Source organism: Pelodiscus sinensis, chromosome 2, assembly GCF_049634645.1.
Source record: "Pelodiscus sinensis isolate JC-2024 chromosome 2, ASM4963464v1, whole genome shotgun sequence".
In the NCBI taxonomy this organism is placed as follows: domain Eukaryota; kingdom Metazoa; phylum Chordata; order Testudines; family Trionychidae; genus Pelodiscus; species Pelodiscus sinensis.
The window spans coordinates 23136441-23153437 of record NC_134712.1 but is presented as its reverse complement, the minus strand read 5'-3'; the positions used below and the strand labels follow the sequence as shown (position 1 = coordinate 23153437).

General features: G+C 42.9%; 1 protein-coding gene across 1 annotated transcript in view; it reads right to left on the bottom strand.

Annotated features, from left to right (window-relative positions):
* EXT1 (exostosin glycosyltransferase 1) overlaps positions 1-16997 on the bottom strand; it is a 264582-nt gene that overhangs the window by 177708 nt on the left and 69877 nt on the right. The gene's annotated exons all lie outside the window — the stretch shown is intronic.

Genomic DNA, 16997 nt, shown 5'->3' with positions numbered 1-16997 from the left:
ATTTACCATCACTGATGCCAAATTAGTAGGCCTGGACCTGATAACATCTTAGTCCATTATTTATTTATTGGCTTTTAAAAAAACTATACACATAGTACTTGATACTACATGTAATTTATTAAATGGGTAAATTTTTCTGATGAAATGTCTGTTATGAATCCACAACACACAATCTCTGTTCAGCAAAGTGGCCTATCATGCAGCGGAGTTGCACTGTTATTTGCCATTTCCATTATCAGAAGGAGTTTATTTTCAAATCTCCTGTGCAGTGACAAAGGCATACACATCTATGGGCACACAAAACATGCACGTGCACATGCATTTATGTCCACAGATGCAGGGTTCTGTGAACATAATAAACAGAAACTATCAAACATCAGTTCCTTTTTGCGCATGCAGTTACACATTTTGCATGTACAAATCCTTATTTGTATAGGCAGTCATGATGATTTACCACTTAACGGTCTATCAGTTGAGCTATATCTACACAATCACTTAGTGCAGTATAACTTACATGGCACAATGGTGTGAAAAAGTTAACCCCTTAAGCAACATAAATTACACCAGCCTGAGCACTGGTAATAGATAGCTCTATGCCAACAGGAGAAGTTCTCCCACCAACACAGCTACCACTGCTCACTGGGCTGAAGTAGTTAAGCCAACGCAAGAGCTCTCTCCTGCCGGTTTAGAGGAGTTACGTTAGAGGAGTTGTGATGCAACTGCATTGCTGTGTTATGATCTCTCTCCTGTATCTCTCCTTAGATATCTCAGCATTATTTTCTCCCCACTCTCAGCCTGCAGACTGATTGGCTCCACAGCCACTAGAAATTTATTAATCAAATCTATACATCTGTCTATGCAGCAAGACTGAGAAAGTATCTGAAAACTTCAAATAAATCAGAAACCTCTTACTGTTGTTATTTACAGAACATTAGCAAACATTATTATGGTGCCAGGGCACAGTATGAAAATCTCACAGTGTTATCTGATCAAACAGACAAATATTAACACTTTTTTCAAATATTCAGTTCTACAGCTTTAGACAAAAAGGCCACAGTATCTAATCTTTGTTTAAAATACATATATCCCTCAGCATTAACGACATCGGATCTCAGCAGCCTCAAGTTATTTCAGGATTCACTGTCTGACAGAATAACTGGGATTTAAGTTACAATGTGTACAGATTTTAATTATCTGCCTGTAACTTTTCAGTGATAAACTATATTGCATATCCTACAGGAGGCAATATATTTGGAATACAAGAACAATATTTATGAGTTTTATTTCAAAGGTTTCTGATTTTATTTAGAGTACTCACAACATTTAAGTCTACCTAGAGTAATACATTAAAAAAACTTCCTGTAAATCACTCACCATGGAAAAGCAAACGTTCACTAAAGAGAATGTCTTTAATTGGTGGGAACTTACTGAATGAAACGACCATGCAGAATACCATTCCCAGGTGGTCAGTTTAACTACAGCCTCTTCCCGACTTATGAACCAGTTACGGACCAAGCAATTGGTTGTAACTCGGTTTGTTCGTAAGTCAGACTCCATTGAGTCACACGCGACCGCGCTGTTCATAAGTGCAGATCGCGTTTGGAACTCGGGGTCCGCCATTTACGACAGCTTTGGTCATAACTGCGAACGGTCATAAGTTGACCATTCGCAACTCGAGGACCGGCTGTACTGAAACCTAGTCAACATCTTCTGTCTCTCCTTATACTGCCTCAATAGAGTTAAGCAACTTGTGGGCTTCTTGTGCATAAGAGGTCTTGGCCTGATTCAACAATGCAGATTCACAGCACCAAAGAAAGCCAACTGTGATGGGTCCTCAGCACTTCTGAACTTCAGGTTCCAGATATTTAAGTTCTATATGTAGCAGCTATATGGTAAACCACCTTGCAATGGTTACCAGAAAAGATGAGGGATCATGTTTTTCACAATTCAAATAGTTTTCTGCAACAGTTTTTTCACAAAGACATTAAAATTAAAAACAAAAACAACAACAAAAAGGCTATTCTGGCATCCTTGATCTCTCAGTGACAATACTGCAGTAGTTAGCAATCTGAATTTAACATTCTTAATGAACACAATCCCCATGAGATGAGATTTTAAAAGCATTACTAGGAATTGGGAACCTAACTGCTTTTGAAAATGTCCTCCATATTTTAAATGATGAAGACAGTTACGTTTAGTACAAAGTCCTCAGATTTACATGAGGATGCATTCCAAGACTAAATCTAAAGGCAGGCTCATGCTAATGTTAGCTAATATGACCTTGCCCCTTGCAAACACTGGAAAAGTAGGGATGCTGCAAAACGGCTCTTAATGTCAGAATTTAGACCGTTTCCTAAAAATAGTTCAAGTAACAAAATAAACAATTTCTAGTGTACAAAAGTAGTGTTTGGCACAGCAAGTGAACCTGCCATTTTATCAACTCTTTTATTCTAATTCTTTCAGAAGCCAAGCTCATCTTTTAGAAGAAAGGAAATCCACCAAAATGCACCTATTCACTTTTACAATGCACATTAGAAAAAAAAATCCTTCTTGGCCCCCCTGCAGTGTGTCAACTGATGCTGTTTTTAACACACGGAATTTGCCTAAGGAATAGTGCCTAAGTTGCAGAACAGGTGAACAAAGTCAACACTTAACAGGTCAGAGGTCATGGGCTAAGGAGTAAGCTTGAGCCATTGGCTGAACCAGGTGGCCTATAAAAAAAAAAGCCTCATTTGCCAGTAAAGGAGCAAAGCTGAGCTCTGACTGAATCATAGAATACTAGGACTGGAAGGGACCTTGAGAGGTCATCGAGTCCAATCCCCTGCCCTCATGGCAGGACCAAATACTGTCTAGACCATCTCTGATAGACATTTATGGTCTCGCCATGAAAAGGTGGACCCATCATTCTTCACATCTCTATGCATAACCCCAAACACAATATTTATGGCCCAACCCAGAAGCAATTTAGGATAATCTCAGGAACCATGATACAGTAACTATGAGATCTTGATCCAATTTAGAGGAATTGATGTCCACCTGGAGGATAGATTTGATAACTATTACCAAGTCAAATGGATTTGATCACCATTAGCACAGCCTGATTTTATACAGCTACAGTGATTAGCAATGGACCTTTTTTTTAAAACCAGTCATGGAACGTGAGTCATGATCTTCTTTTGCTTTTTCCCCCAAGTCTAATGACCATAACTGGAACCTAGCAAGGGACTGAGGGAAAAGAAGAAATAGCCAGTTTTCAATCACATCCTTCACAATGTTCAGACTCAGATTAATCCTATGTAGCAATTAGTCATATATTTTAGGGGAACGAGAGAAACAAACATACCTACAGTACTAGGATCAACCTAACTCACTGTTATACACAACAAAACATTTGTGCAGTTGTCTTCTTTATACATAGTCATACTCCATAGTAAAACACTTGGCACTAAGGAGTATTTTGATATTTGAGTACTTCTAGCACCACACTTTAGTAGCAGGCTACAATTAATAAGCAGAGAGGGGAGAACGGGAGAGTCACAGGTAGCTTAACAGATACAAAGTATCTTCTCCAGCAAGGCAATGTGGAGGACCATAAATAAAAATGAAAATGATGATCTCAGTTCAAGTCCTTGAATTATTCTCCAGATCACAGAGAGGAGTAAGGAAATAAAGTTAAGTAAAGCTACCCCACAGACAAATTTGGCACAGTTTGCTGCTTTTTTTTTTTTTTTTTTTTTTTCCTTTTGCTTGTGAGAAACACCTAAGGCTGAGCTGGGAAGGAGCATGAATTTGTCACTGCTGCGAAGGAAAACCCATTCAGGTAAAAAGATTTAGGTCACCTGCATAGCAGGACTGGGAAAACTCATACTGGCTGGCTGCCCTGCATGTGACCTACTGAAAAGAGGATGGAATTTACTTTCCAGGCAGACACAACTCTTTACAATGTGAACTTGGAGATTACAAACTCAACTCAGAAATACAGCCTCAGAGTTTAAAGCGCGCACACAAAAATAGCACAAAATTGCACCGAAAAGGTATTACTGGAAGCTCTGACACTAAAGGATCTAAATTGGAGGGGCTGGACTGTAGCACAAAAGAAAAAGAAAGTGTTTTGTTTTCATAGCAGCAGTAAATATTACTCGCCTTGATCAATTCAACAGTCAGATTCCAGCTCACAGCAACTTCTCTTCATTAAGCATTATTTTCAGCCCTGAATTAGCAGCAAGCCTCTCTATAGATAGCAGTTATGTGCTCCCCTCCCTAGCTTTAAAGTATCTCTTTCAAGCCCTGAAGTCAAATGAAAACAGAATGCACACATGAACCCATACCCAAATAAATACCTTCTTTTTTTTTCTTTTTTTTAAGGAAGCATGCACTGAAACTTTACACCTGACCATCCGGGCTAGGAATCTGCTTGATTATCAACTTCTCAGGCCAAATGGCTTTTTAGGAATTATCAGGGAATGCAAACACAAACAGAAATCTCCCTCTGATGTCCCCTGTAGTGAGTGACCTGCCTAAATGCCAAGGCGACAGATGCCTTTATCAAGAAGACCAACTTCTCCTCAGGACCTTACAGGTGACTTACAGAGTGAACAAAACGGCTTTGATGCAATAGATGGACATGTAATTTCAGTGGAGCTACCATACTCATTATAGAGGTATGAGCAACCAAGCCTTTATATAGAAAATGACAGACCCTCCTCATTAACATGCTCTTATTTTAGGGTGTACTCTTCTTTCAAATTATTCTGATGCCAAGGCATCCAGGATGGGCTCTTGTCCCAACGTCACTCACTGCATAGGCTTCAGGGCTAACCTAATACAATGCCGAGTAACTAAATAAGGCTCTAAAGTTGGATTTTATAAATTCCGTACAAATATGTTCATTTGTATTCATGATCAAGGGGAAAAATCTGGGTTTTTTTGAGGGAGGTTCTCTCAGTTTTAGGCCACACTTTTTATAATTTTGTGTCTGCAGCTGGATGGGATTTCTAAAAGCACCCAGCACTGGCCCAATTCAGCTTCCTCTTAAGGCAGTAGTAAAAATCCCATTGACATCAACAGAAGTAAATATAGGCAAATGCGGAAACATTTGGATACAAAAATGTCAGAGTGGTGTGCTGACTCTCCTCCACAGAATAAGCAGTGTTTCCATAAGACATGTCTGTCTGTCTGACATGCTCTTTGCCTCAGTTAATGAGGTTCTTGATCTTTACTGAGAGGCTAGTTTAGCAGTGCTGTAAACAGTGGAATGTGGGTGTGACAATTATTTTTCTGCAACTCTCAAAATGTATTAGTGTGGGGTGGGGAAGCTTTTTTGGGTCGGGGGGCTGGAGCACCAGCGTGGGCTCCCCAATGCTGAGGGGGAGTTTCAAGCCTCAGAGGCCGGATCCATGCAAGCCTTAGGTTTCCCAAACCTGTATTAGTAAGACTTAACTTTTGTCTTTACTGGACAGACACAGCTATGTGATTATGCACATTCTTCTAAGGAAGGGTTTAAGGATTCAGCAACAGTTTTAATAAACCAAACTGCAATATTGTGAAGAAGCAAGCAAGTTTCCTTTCTAGTTATCTATGTAAAAAACAGTACAAGAATCACATTTACTTTTTTCTCACCTCAGAGACATTTTATTTTGCTAGAACTTTCTAAGGACACATGTTCACATTTCTAAACTTCATCCCGAGAAATGAAAAAAGGTTAAAACTATTTCAGTGAAGAGGAAGACATTATTGATTACTCACTCATCAATCTTGATGTCCCCAACACATACAAGGACCTACGTCAAATGAGTTGGGACAACAGCACTTACCGTTTTGCCTCATTTTTGCAGAAATGTTGATTGATGCAATCCTGCCTACACCGTTTGACACTTTCCCTTAAGTGCACACAGAGCTGCTGCCTCCAGAGAACCCCTTCTGCAACATGGGATCAGTAATCAGATAGAAGGAGAATGGATTCACACTTCCCTCTGGCAAATTAAAGGGAGGATTCAAGTTCACAGAAAGGTTTAAAAAGGAGGGTGGGAAGAAAAACAAGGGATAAAATATACATTTGGAATCCCAAACAGAGTGCAGTCAGCATATATATTCTCTCCGTAAACAACAGTTACTACATCAAACAGAGATCTCTAACTATCTAGCACTAAGAGCTCTGAATGAAAACTTGGTCACCATACTATGGTCATTAGACTATAAACAGATAGATGTAGATAGCATGTGTTTGCCCACTGCCAACAAAAAAGAAATCTGGCATTCTGCACATGTGGCGGCAAGCAAACCCCAAGAGGCAGTCTCTTTCAAGACAGATACTCGCTCCTCCAGCAGAGACGAAAGCATTAAGACTTTCTTAATAGAAATAGGGTCTGGTCACCCCCAAAAAAATCCTGCCCAATTCTGCATGGTCCAAGAAAGTGGGGTTCTGAACATGCCCTTAGAAGTGAATTAACTCAAGGTCTGAAGTCCCACTAATGAGGGGCATTTACTAGCTAGTCACTGCTGCTAGGAGGCAGCAGACAAAATAAGCCACATGCAATACCCTTTTCTGTCTCACGTGAACAGGGCTGCCAGTCCCATGGCCTGGAAGTAATTGGGCTGCACAGCATCTTCCAAAGGGCACCCACTGCTTATCAGGGCTGACTCCTGGTGCCCACACTTAACATAAACTGACAGGCCAGCAAGTACTGACTCTTTTCGGTCATCCTTCACTCTGAGGGTAGGTCTACACAGCAACATTATTTTGAAATAATCAGTGTTATTTTGAAATAGCACGGTCTGTGACTACACAGCAGGCAGTTATTTCAAAATAATGTCGAAATACTGCCAAGTTGGAGCATTTCTTACTCTGACTCCTGTAACCCTCATTGTACCAGAAGTAAGGGAAGTCGGAGGAAGAGTGCTGTATTTCGAAATAAGCTACACAATTGATGTAGCTCATTTCAAGTTAATTCCTGCTGTGTAGACAAACCCTGACAAAGCTCTTCCCTCTGGATAGTGTGGGGCCACCGGTGAAAACAGGCAGCTAGACAATGGAGCTCCAGGCAAGAACTTCTTCAGCACCTTTCTTCTCCTCTCCCAACTCACGTGCTCAAAAGGAATTCCTAAGGCCCACGAAATCATCTGGGCACCATCATTCCATCTCTCTCTAAAGCTCCTTGGCTTCTGACAGGCCAGCTGAGGAACACTTTCACCAGCTTGCTTCTCCTACATCCTTGCAATATGCTAGGGAGGGAAGGAAGAGTGTGGGGCATACACATTTCCAGGGCTTGACAAATGGCGAAGAAAGCTGCTCGCCAGCCCCGCACTGCGCATGTGTAAGAGCCGCATTGCGCATGCGCTCGCCCGCCACCGGTAAACGGGGGGCGCAGCTGAAATCTACTCGCCACAGACGAGTAGATTCTATAGTTTGTCGAGTCCTGCACATTTCTTCAACTCCTGAAAGGTACCTGAGCAGTCATCCTCTTCTGAAGCAAAGATTGGATTGGGCGAGTCACTAAGGGGAAGCAGTACAGAGAACCACCCAAATTATGCCAGTCCTTCTGGCCCACATTTGGCTCTCCCCCAAGCTTTTCTATGTTCCTTTGGGCTTCTTATTTTACTTAAAATCTTCAGTATGTATGCAGGTTCACTCCCTCCTTCCCTTTAGTATTCTCGGGCCATGTCCTCCCCTTTCACAACCACAATCTTTATTATCCCACCACAGAAGCCTAATTTTATTTGCCAAGGTAAGGCCCTGAAATGGCTACACTTTATAACAGGGTTTCCCAACCTATGGGTAGAGACCCAAATATGGGTCGCCATTACATTTCAAAAGGGTTGCCACTTGTCTCCCCAGCTGGCTCTGGCCTCCCTCCTCCCCCCGTTTTTGAATTGCCTTGGGTCACCAAGTCTTCCTGAATTGTCAAAATGGGTCCCCATCTGGAAAAGGTTGGGAACTGATGCTTTATGGCTTCACATAGACAATTAGCACAAGATGTTTCAATGTACACATCTAGTGATTTAGCCAGTTCCCTTCAGCTGTGGTTTCATTGGCTAGCCCTTTCATGCCATTAGATACGATTATAAAAAAAGAATGCTGTGGTTTCTAAAATCATCAGAAGCCTTCAGTGGCACATGGATGTTACTCTGCATTTTCTTTTCCTTCTCCACTGTTGTAATTAACGTTCGCCAAAGGCAGATAAGTGACAAAGAGGAAAAGAACTGTGGAGAGGTTCTGGCCTTGCTGCCCTAAATGAAGGAGTCCTTTGCAGAAAGAGCGCTTTGCAGGTTAGAGGTTGGCTATTACAAGCCTAGTGAGCCTAGAGTTAGATGGGCTATAATCTTTAAATCTAGGATTTAATAATTTCTAAAAAGCACCATGAGCGACTTCAGGAAGAATTTGATAACGTCTTTCCAAGCATCTGTTCTAATGAACCAGACAGATAAGGAGATGTTTACGTTATTCAGATGGAGACCTGAAGTTTCTGATCATTTTAAAACATCACACACATATAATCCAGTAAAGTGCAGCATTAGTACCATTTGCCTAGGAAATCCGAATGACAAGCCACAGACTGTGACTCGTGTACTTTTTTCTAAACAGTCCCATTAACTTAAATGGAACTACTCATATAATGATGTACTAGTTAGGCTGAGTAAAAGTAGCACAACTGTAGCCCTTCAAAAATGAATTGGGGATTGTTAGGTCAAGCAAAATGACTATAAAAAGGTTTGCAATATGGTTAACATGATGGGTACATAGAAAGAGGAAATTGTACAAAATAAGTGATATGCAGAAAGAGATGGGAATAAAAGTTTTCCCGTCTCAATAATTCTTTCAGATACACCAAAGTTTTGATAATTACTAAGCATATTGACTTATCATGAAAATTCATCAAGTATGTCAAATTACAAGGAACCTACTTGATTGCTGAAATTGGCTGGTTCACAAAAGTTACTGACAATCATTTCTATAAATTAAATGAATATATCTATCTTTTGATACGGAAGGTGTTTCCAGAGGGTAATGTTTTAAGGAGAAGAGCACCAAAGTTTGTATACCTGTTAGAAATCCTCCACATTTTTAATCACTGTTATGCCAAAGCATTTCAGAAAAGGGCTGATCTGTGCTTCTACCGATGCAAAACACTTGCAACTGAAGCAGATGGACTTTCATTCACATATAGGAAATATAATCAAATATCTGAACACCCATATTTTCTCTCCGGATTATAAAAAGTCATGTATAGGTAACAAAGAATAATGGAACCCAAGGTGTACATATATATTGTAATGCAGCTGCACTTCCATCAAGGGATTAGAAAAATATTATAAATCAAATCCTATGTAGTTTGTTTAGGTCACTTGAATTTAGAGTGACAAGCTTACTGAATTTGTAATTCAGGAATTTTTCTCGTGGCAGTACTACACAGGCCGAATAAAGGGTGACCTTAACTGTGATTAAGGTTCATATATCACAGTGTACGTCTACACTCCAGCGTTATTTCGAAACATCTAATTTTGAAATAAGATATTTCGAAATAACACGTTTACACACAAAATGCATTTCAAAATAGCATGTCCACACTGAGTGGACTCTGAATCGCATTTAAGGCCGGCTGGAACCAGGTCCGGCAGGGCACCAGGTCAGGACTTACTAAGTGGGGCTGCTGCCTGAGGCTATCTGAGGTCTGTGCTTAAAGGGACCCTCCCGGACAGACAGTTCTCAGGTTTCCCTGCTTACTTGTTTACCTCATGAGCGACAGCAAAGCATTTTGTCTCTGCGTGCTATGGTTGCCCTCACTCAGGACACCACAGCACTCTGCAACATGGAGCCAGAGCTGCCCCTGGGCACTCTGGTGCTTCTCCTGAACATATTGCTGCAAGCCTGGCTGCCCTCCCTGCAGGCTGCCCTCCAGGAGTTCCATCGGGGGGCGGTCAGTATCCAGGAGGCCCTGCGGGAGAGCTTCCACCCTGAGGAGCACTAAGAGCTTCCCTGGTCTGCCCCACTGGGGGCTTGTGCCTCATTCCTCCCTCATGTCCTTCCACTTACCGCTCCCTAACCCCTCTTCCTGATGTCAAATAAAATATATGTATTTTCATGAACACAAACTCTATTTATTTAACAAAACTGGAGGGGGGGAGAGGAATGAAACTCTGGTGAGACTGGGGGAAGGAGGCAGGGGAGGAGAGGAGAGAAGCTGAGAGAGGGGAGGGGGAAACGTGGGAGGAGGGAGCTGGAAGGGGGAAGCAAGAGGAAGATGGGGAAAGGGAAGGGGAGGGACATGTGCAATGTCCAGGATTTCCTGGTTTTCCAGCTGGGCGCCGGACAGAAGCCTGGCAGGGGCAGGGAGAGTGGCTGGGAGATAGGGCACGATCGGCGCTGGGAGCCTTGGTTGCATGAGGAGGAGCAGGGGCAGCCCGGTCCATGCTCCTGCACGCTGGTCAAGCACGTGGTGAAGCCGCAACCGGACTGACTCACGCGGGACAGGAGCGCCCTCAGATCTGCAAAGCCCAGGTTAGTCCTGCTCCCCAACGGCTGATTCGCTCTCCCACCCCCATCCTAGCCGGCCGGTTGGTTGATTCTCCCCGACTTCTCCTCTCGGTCTTCCCCGGCCAGTCCCTCCCTCTCCCCTGCCACTGCCAGCTCTGCCTCCCTCTGGCTGGTTCCTGCTCCGGATCTTCCCTGGCCAGCCCCACTGCACCACCCACCAGGCCTGCTTCCAGCAGCCAGTTCTCCCCTCCTCCTGAACTCCCCCAGCCAGCTCCGCCCTCACCGGACACTCCCCCCAATATCCCGCGGCCAGCCCCATTCCGCCCGACTTCCCCTCCCGCCCACCGACCAGCCCTGCTTCCCATTAACCCTCTCATCTCCCCCAGCTAGCCCTGCTGCCCCTTCCCAGCCCTGTTTCCCAGCCCCCCCCCCCCCCTTCCTCCTGGCCAGCACTGCTCCCCTCCCGGCCGGTCCCTCCCCCACTTCCCCCCATGAAGCGTGTCCGGTATTTTTTTTATGATTATATAGTAACCCTAGTTCTATGTCACTAGTCCTGATCATCTCCCCACCACCACACCCAGGACATCCCGCCCACTGGCAGCCCCACAAGTCAGTGCCTCCTTCTCCTTTTCCTCCTGCCCACTGGGATCAGCTCTTTCTCAGTGGAGACACTGGGTGGGAGAGGGGGGAGAACAGGCTCAGTGGAGAGGGTAGGAAGTGGCAGGATCCTAGGGAGAAAGGGTGGAGGGGGACAGCACCTAGGGCAGAGCTGGGGGTTGAACAGTGAGCACCCTCAGGCCCAGTGGAAAGTTGGAACTTGTAGCTCCAGCCCTGGATTTGGTACCTATGTAAGAAGCTGCACATTAACTTTTGAAGAGTTGCATGTGGCTCTGGAGCCACCCCTGTACTAGGACAAGTGTGTGTATGTATGTATGTATGTCTGCCTACGTGCACATGCGCATTTGGTTCAGTAAGACATGGTTTAGATTTAATACATAGACTCACATGCTTTTCCAGGCCATACAGCAAAAGATGGTCTTCAAAGTGACTTGTAAAATTATATTCCATATGTACTATACCACAAGGTTTAGTAACTGTTTAACAGTTCTCTTCATCTCTGTGAACAATTTCTATAAGGTCATCAACTTGATGGTAAAATAAAAAACAGACTGGCCCAGTAAGATATCTCTAAAAGTTGCATATTTATAACAGGAAAGCAGATAATTTCATGCACAAGTTTCCTAGGTTACCAGATCACTAGCAGGTGGATGGTTGATAAACTTCCTGTCAACTATTTAAAATAACATTAGCTGGAAAATGTGTGAAATTAACTATCACTTTTATTTTTACTTCTTAAAATAAAGCAGTATCACTTTTCAACACATGGAAATATTGGCTGTTTAAAGTTAGTGTTATGGGCAGAACTGAGAAACCAAGAAACAATAATGAAAAAAAGCAAAAAATAAATTACATTTCAAACATGTTGGCTAACTTTATTTTACCAATCTGCATAAGTCTGAAATCACAATTCTTTGGAAGACCTGGAGGGTGTGTAATATTGTACAGCTCAATAATCTCACTACTTTCCTTTCCATATAAGGAGAATTATTTTTCTGGGTACATGCTGTGCTTTCTAGCCTGGAATCTCAGTTAGTATTTAAAGCTATATATATATATATGCGCTTTGTTAAAAATGTTAATTGGCAGGAGACCTACTTTAATCCCAAATTTTCCCTACTTTAATCCCAAATCATTCCAGGAGGCATACCTGGGTGGTCGACAAATACCTTTGATGTCGCCACCCGCGCGTCCAGACTATCGCGCTGAGCCGACAAACAGCTGATCAGCTGTTTGTCGGCTCAGCGCGGCAGCCATGTAAATTTAAATGAAGCGGCGATTATTTAAATCGCCGCTTCATTTTACTATGTCTGGTAGCCTAATCTACATGCCTCTGGTGACAGAGGCATGTAGTCTAGACGTACCCGTAGACTCAAAATGTGTAATGGAAAAAATATATTACATGTCAAGAATACAAACACCAATGTGAAAAGGCACTTTTCATCAGCTTTGAAGAAAATATGAAAATTCACCAAGTAAATCTGCCTATATGGCAGAAAGCATGATAGAAATGTAAAATTCCTTCCATTTTAATAACATAGAACCAATCCTGCAAACTATTTCTCCTGAGCATAGTGCTTCCTGCACTGAGAAATCCCTCAAATTTTTGCACTTAGGTTCATCAAGGTCATAAGCAATGTGTCCAGTAGCCCAATGCAGATAATGGGATACTAATCACACAGGTAAGAACCGTTAATGCAAAGTAGTTCTTATGATTTCTTAATACCTTGAAAGACACAGAAGTCTTTTGGAATGCCAGGGAACTGAACATTGCAATTTTCCTTTTAAAGTAGAGGTGCAAATGAAAGAGAAAAGAAAGGGAATAGACAGACACTGAAACCTTCCTCCCTAACTTAAAAAAGACCTGTCCAATTACTGTAATTTGCTTTTGTTTCTATCTAGAATGACAACCTGTATATCAAGTTTAAACCCCTGAAAAATGAAGGTTTACAATGAAAATACTGACAAATTCTTAACTGCACAAGCACTGCCAGGCACTCATGATCCATGAGAATGATAACTGGGAGTGAGCAGCTTTCAACGAATAACAATAAAAAGTCCTTAATGTTGTGCTAGACATGAGGAGCACTTATAGAACAAACCCCACAAATGTCCATTATAAAAAGGCAATGAAAGCAAAAATATTTAAGTTAAAAGTTATTTTTGTTGCAATTTTATTTTACTAATTAAATTCCCAGTCCTGCTGTCATTGAAATCAGTCACAAACTGTCGTCGACAAGCAGCTGCAGGTTTGTGTGGGCATTTTACTTCAATTTTCATTATTGTGCCTGGATCTGAGTGTTGCTGAAAACCTATGCTGAAATGTCTAAAATAGTAGCTAATGGAGAGTCTTACTAGCTCATAAAAATACAAGTGGGATGGATGCAGGACAGTGTTTGACCTTTGAAACCTGCCTTCATGTTGCAGAGAGAAGCCTCCAACTTTTTCTGTTCAGCTTGTATTGTTAAACAAATCACTGCACAGTTCAAATAAACCAACTGATCTAATTAGCGGACTACAAGCCACAGGACATAATTATCTCCCCTGAAAGTGTTCCCCTATGCTGGCATCAAAGAGTGCTGAAGCCCCACTTTCAAGTCTGCTACACAGATCAATAAGGTACTTTGATTCAAAAAGGTAGGCATGATTAGATTTCCTATTGTAATCAGTTTTTAAAAGTATTAACACATACTTTTGGCATCAATTTCTTGATGGGAAAATGAACTGGGTGCCCTCTCATACCTTCCCCTGTTCCCTTCCCCAGTATTTCAGTACATTCCCATTATTGGGTGGCAAGATGGAAAAGGTATATTTGTTAATTAATACTCCCGAAGTCTGTAGCACAGTGGTCCCCAACCTTTTCGGCTGCCGGGTTCCCGGGGATGGTGCCGCACAAGCGCCAAGTGCCCGGGGGGGGCGGGGCTGCTCATGCACCGCACGCCTGGGAGTGGTGCTGCGCATGCGCTGTGCGCCCGGGATGGCAGCTGCGAATGCGCCATGCACTCAGGGCGCAAGAATGGCTTGGGCCGGCCCTGGTCACTTGGCAGTGCACATAAATGCCCCGGTGGGCGCCATGGCACCCACAGGCACCACGTTGGGGACCACTGCTGTAGCACATGGGTGACCTCTCCATCCCAAAAAAGCAACCCATTCTGAGTGGCACACCAAATGCCTCTGTCAACATACAATGGGAGTACTGCTATCCACCATTTCTCTTCACTGAGCACAACCTCTCCCCTTTTAGGGTATGTGAAATTAGACCAAAGGGTTTGAGCTCCCTGTGGACCAGCCTCTGTCTGTGGGGTGCTTGGACATATGCCAGGTGTCTGGTTTTCATCCGGACAGTCTGCTATTTTTGGCCTCCTGTCCGGTAAAAAACACAGAAAATACTGGACATGTAAAATGTCGGGTATTTTCTGTTTTTCTTAGACAGAAGGCCAGCAGAGGCATTGTCTGGCATGGGGAAGTGAGAAGCACGGGGATTCTTAAAGGCACAGTGACTTTTTTTGGTCTTTTCCCTCCTCCCCTTTTTTTATTTTGCTCAACAACTTTTGGGATTTTTGGTGAAGCATCTGGCAAGCCTACTCGGACACTCTGTGGCTAGGGCCTGCTGCCACCCTCTGCTGCTGCTTCTGTATCAGAGGTAGCCGCGTAGGGCAACAGGCAACCGGTCTGTACAGGGAGCTGGTTTTTAAACGGTCTCCCCTCACAGATATACTCCTGCCTGCCACCCTGCACTGCTGCCTCTGATATAGAGGCAGCAGCATAGGATGGCAGGGGGCTCCCTGGGAGTGGGGCCAGGAGTACACTAGCTGCCAGCCTCGCCCCAGAGACTATCGAATAGTCATGTAACCGCTAAATTTTGATACGGTTATATGACTATTCAATTACCCAATATCTAACATCCCTACTGTTAGCTATTCCCCTCGTGGAGATGGTTTACATAGAGCGCTGGTTCTCCCAGTGCTCCTGACTTGGTCACACTTTCAGTTTAAAGTGCTGCTGCGACTGCACTTTCAATGTTTAAGTGTAAACAAAGCCTTAGACAGTTAAGTCTTTTGCTGATCTAATAAAATCATTCAAACCTGAAAGATCCTTGCTCAAAATGATCATTTTTAGTCTGCTAGGAGTTGGGGAAAACCTGACCCATTTAAATGACTTTATGGTCAAAGTTCAACTAACCTTCTAACATCTGCACCTGATTTAATCTGATTATTTTTTGCCCTTGGTTACTTGCATCAACAACTGTTGAAGGATGTGTAATTTATTAAAAAATGTGGCAAGATTCCACATCCCCAAGATCAGTCTCACTTCCTGAAAATTTCCCTCTGGGAAAAGCCCTTTGTACCTCCTCTGGGAAAGGACTTTATTTTCAACAACCTTATTATTCAAGCCAAATAAAAGCTGCTGGCTGTACACACTAACCTGCCAAGAAAGAAAAAAGGCCCAAATGATTTAGGACAGAAAGTCTGACGAGATTACAAAAAGTTTCCAAAAACTAATAACTTCCATGGAATAAGCTTTGTCCTACATTAGCTGAATGATTTGTTTTCCATGATCTCCTTCTGGTCTTTTTAAACCTCTTCAAAGCAGTGCATTTCAGAGTGCAATTTGCTGTAGGTCTGTTAATTGTTGCTGGGCTGTTTACAGAAAACGTTAGAAAAAACTCTTTTTCTCTGAAATCTATCTTTCCCTACATTCTTTTTATTAATTTTCTGCAGCTCTCCAGATTTACCCAAACTGCCATAAGAAAAGCTACCTGGACTATGCTTCTAACAGAACCAGGAGAAAAGAGTTGGTGGTATTTATAAGGCAAAAAGTCTAGACTTTAGGGAAGACGCAAATTATTTCAATTTTGTAAAAGGGAAAAGTAGAGCACAAATAAAGCATAAATTATATGGCATAAAAATAATTCTTATCAGAGGCAACAAGGTAGGAATAGAATCCTGGAGTGAGGAATCAGATTCTATCTACAATAGTCAATGACTTGTGTAATAGTGTCTCAATTTATCCAACTTTAAAATGGTTGTGGTACCCACCTGGTATACCTAACAGGGGTGTTGTAAGACTTCACTAACTGTTTGCAAAACATTCTGAAATCCTCAAGTAAAAGAAACACTAAGTGGAAATAAAAAACAGCATTCACTGTTGTTATTTAATATAAGATATATATCTCACTTTCATGTAGCTCATCTCATATCTCTCACTCACTCACGGTATGTCTACACTACCCTCCTAATTCGAACTAGGAGGGTAATGTAGGCATACCGCACTTGCAAATGTAGCCCGGGATTTGAATTTCTCGGGCTTCATTTGCATGAGCCGGGCGCCGCCATTTTTAAATCCCGGCTAGTTCGAACCCCGTGCCGCGCGGCTACACGTGGCACGGAGTAGCTAGTTCGGATTAGGCTTCTAATCTGAACTAGCTGTACTCCTCGTGGAATGAAAAATGGGATTTAAAAATGGCGGCACCTGGTTTATGCAAATGAAGCCCGGGAAATTCAAATCCCGGGCTTCATTTGCAAGTGCGGTATGCCTACATTACCCCGCTAGTTCGAACTAGCGGGGTAGTGTAGACATACCCTCACTCGCTCGCTCACTCACTCAGAGAGCGTGGTTGTGTGTTGGTGAGGAACTAGCTGGACCGGGAGCAGCCCGAGACGGGCTGTGGCAGCTGGCGCCCCAGGCGGAATACACGATTGGTGCCTCTGCCTGCATGGCTGTCAATGGAGTGACATCATCAACGGGCACCCAGTTGAACGCGGCGCCCTAGGCGACGGCCGAGTTGGCCTATAGTCACAAGTCGCCCCTGAGCTGGACACAAACTTTTAAACATGAGATATTCCTGTGTTTTGTGATAATAATGCAAATCTTTAGACACATTTAAAAAAGGATAGATTAAATTATT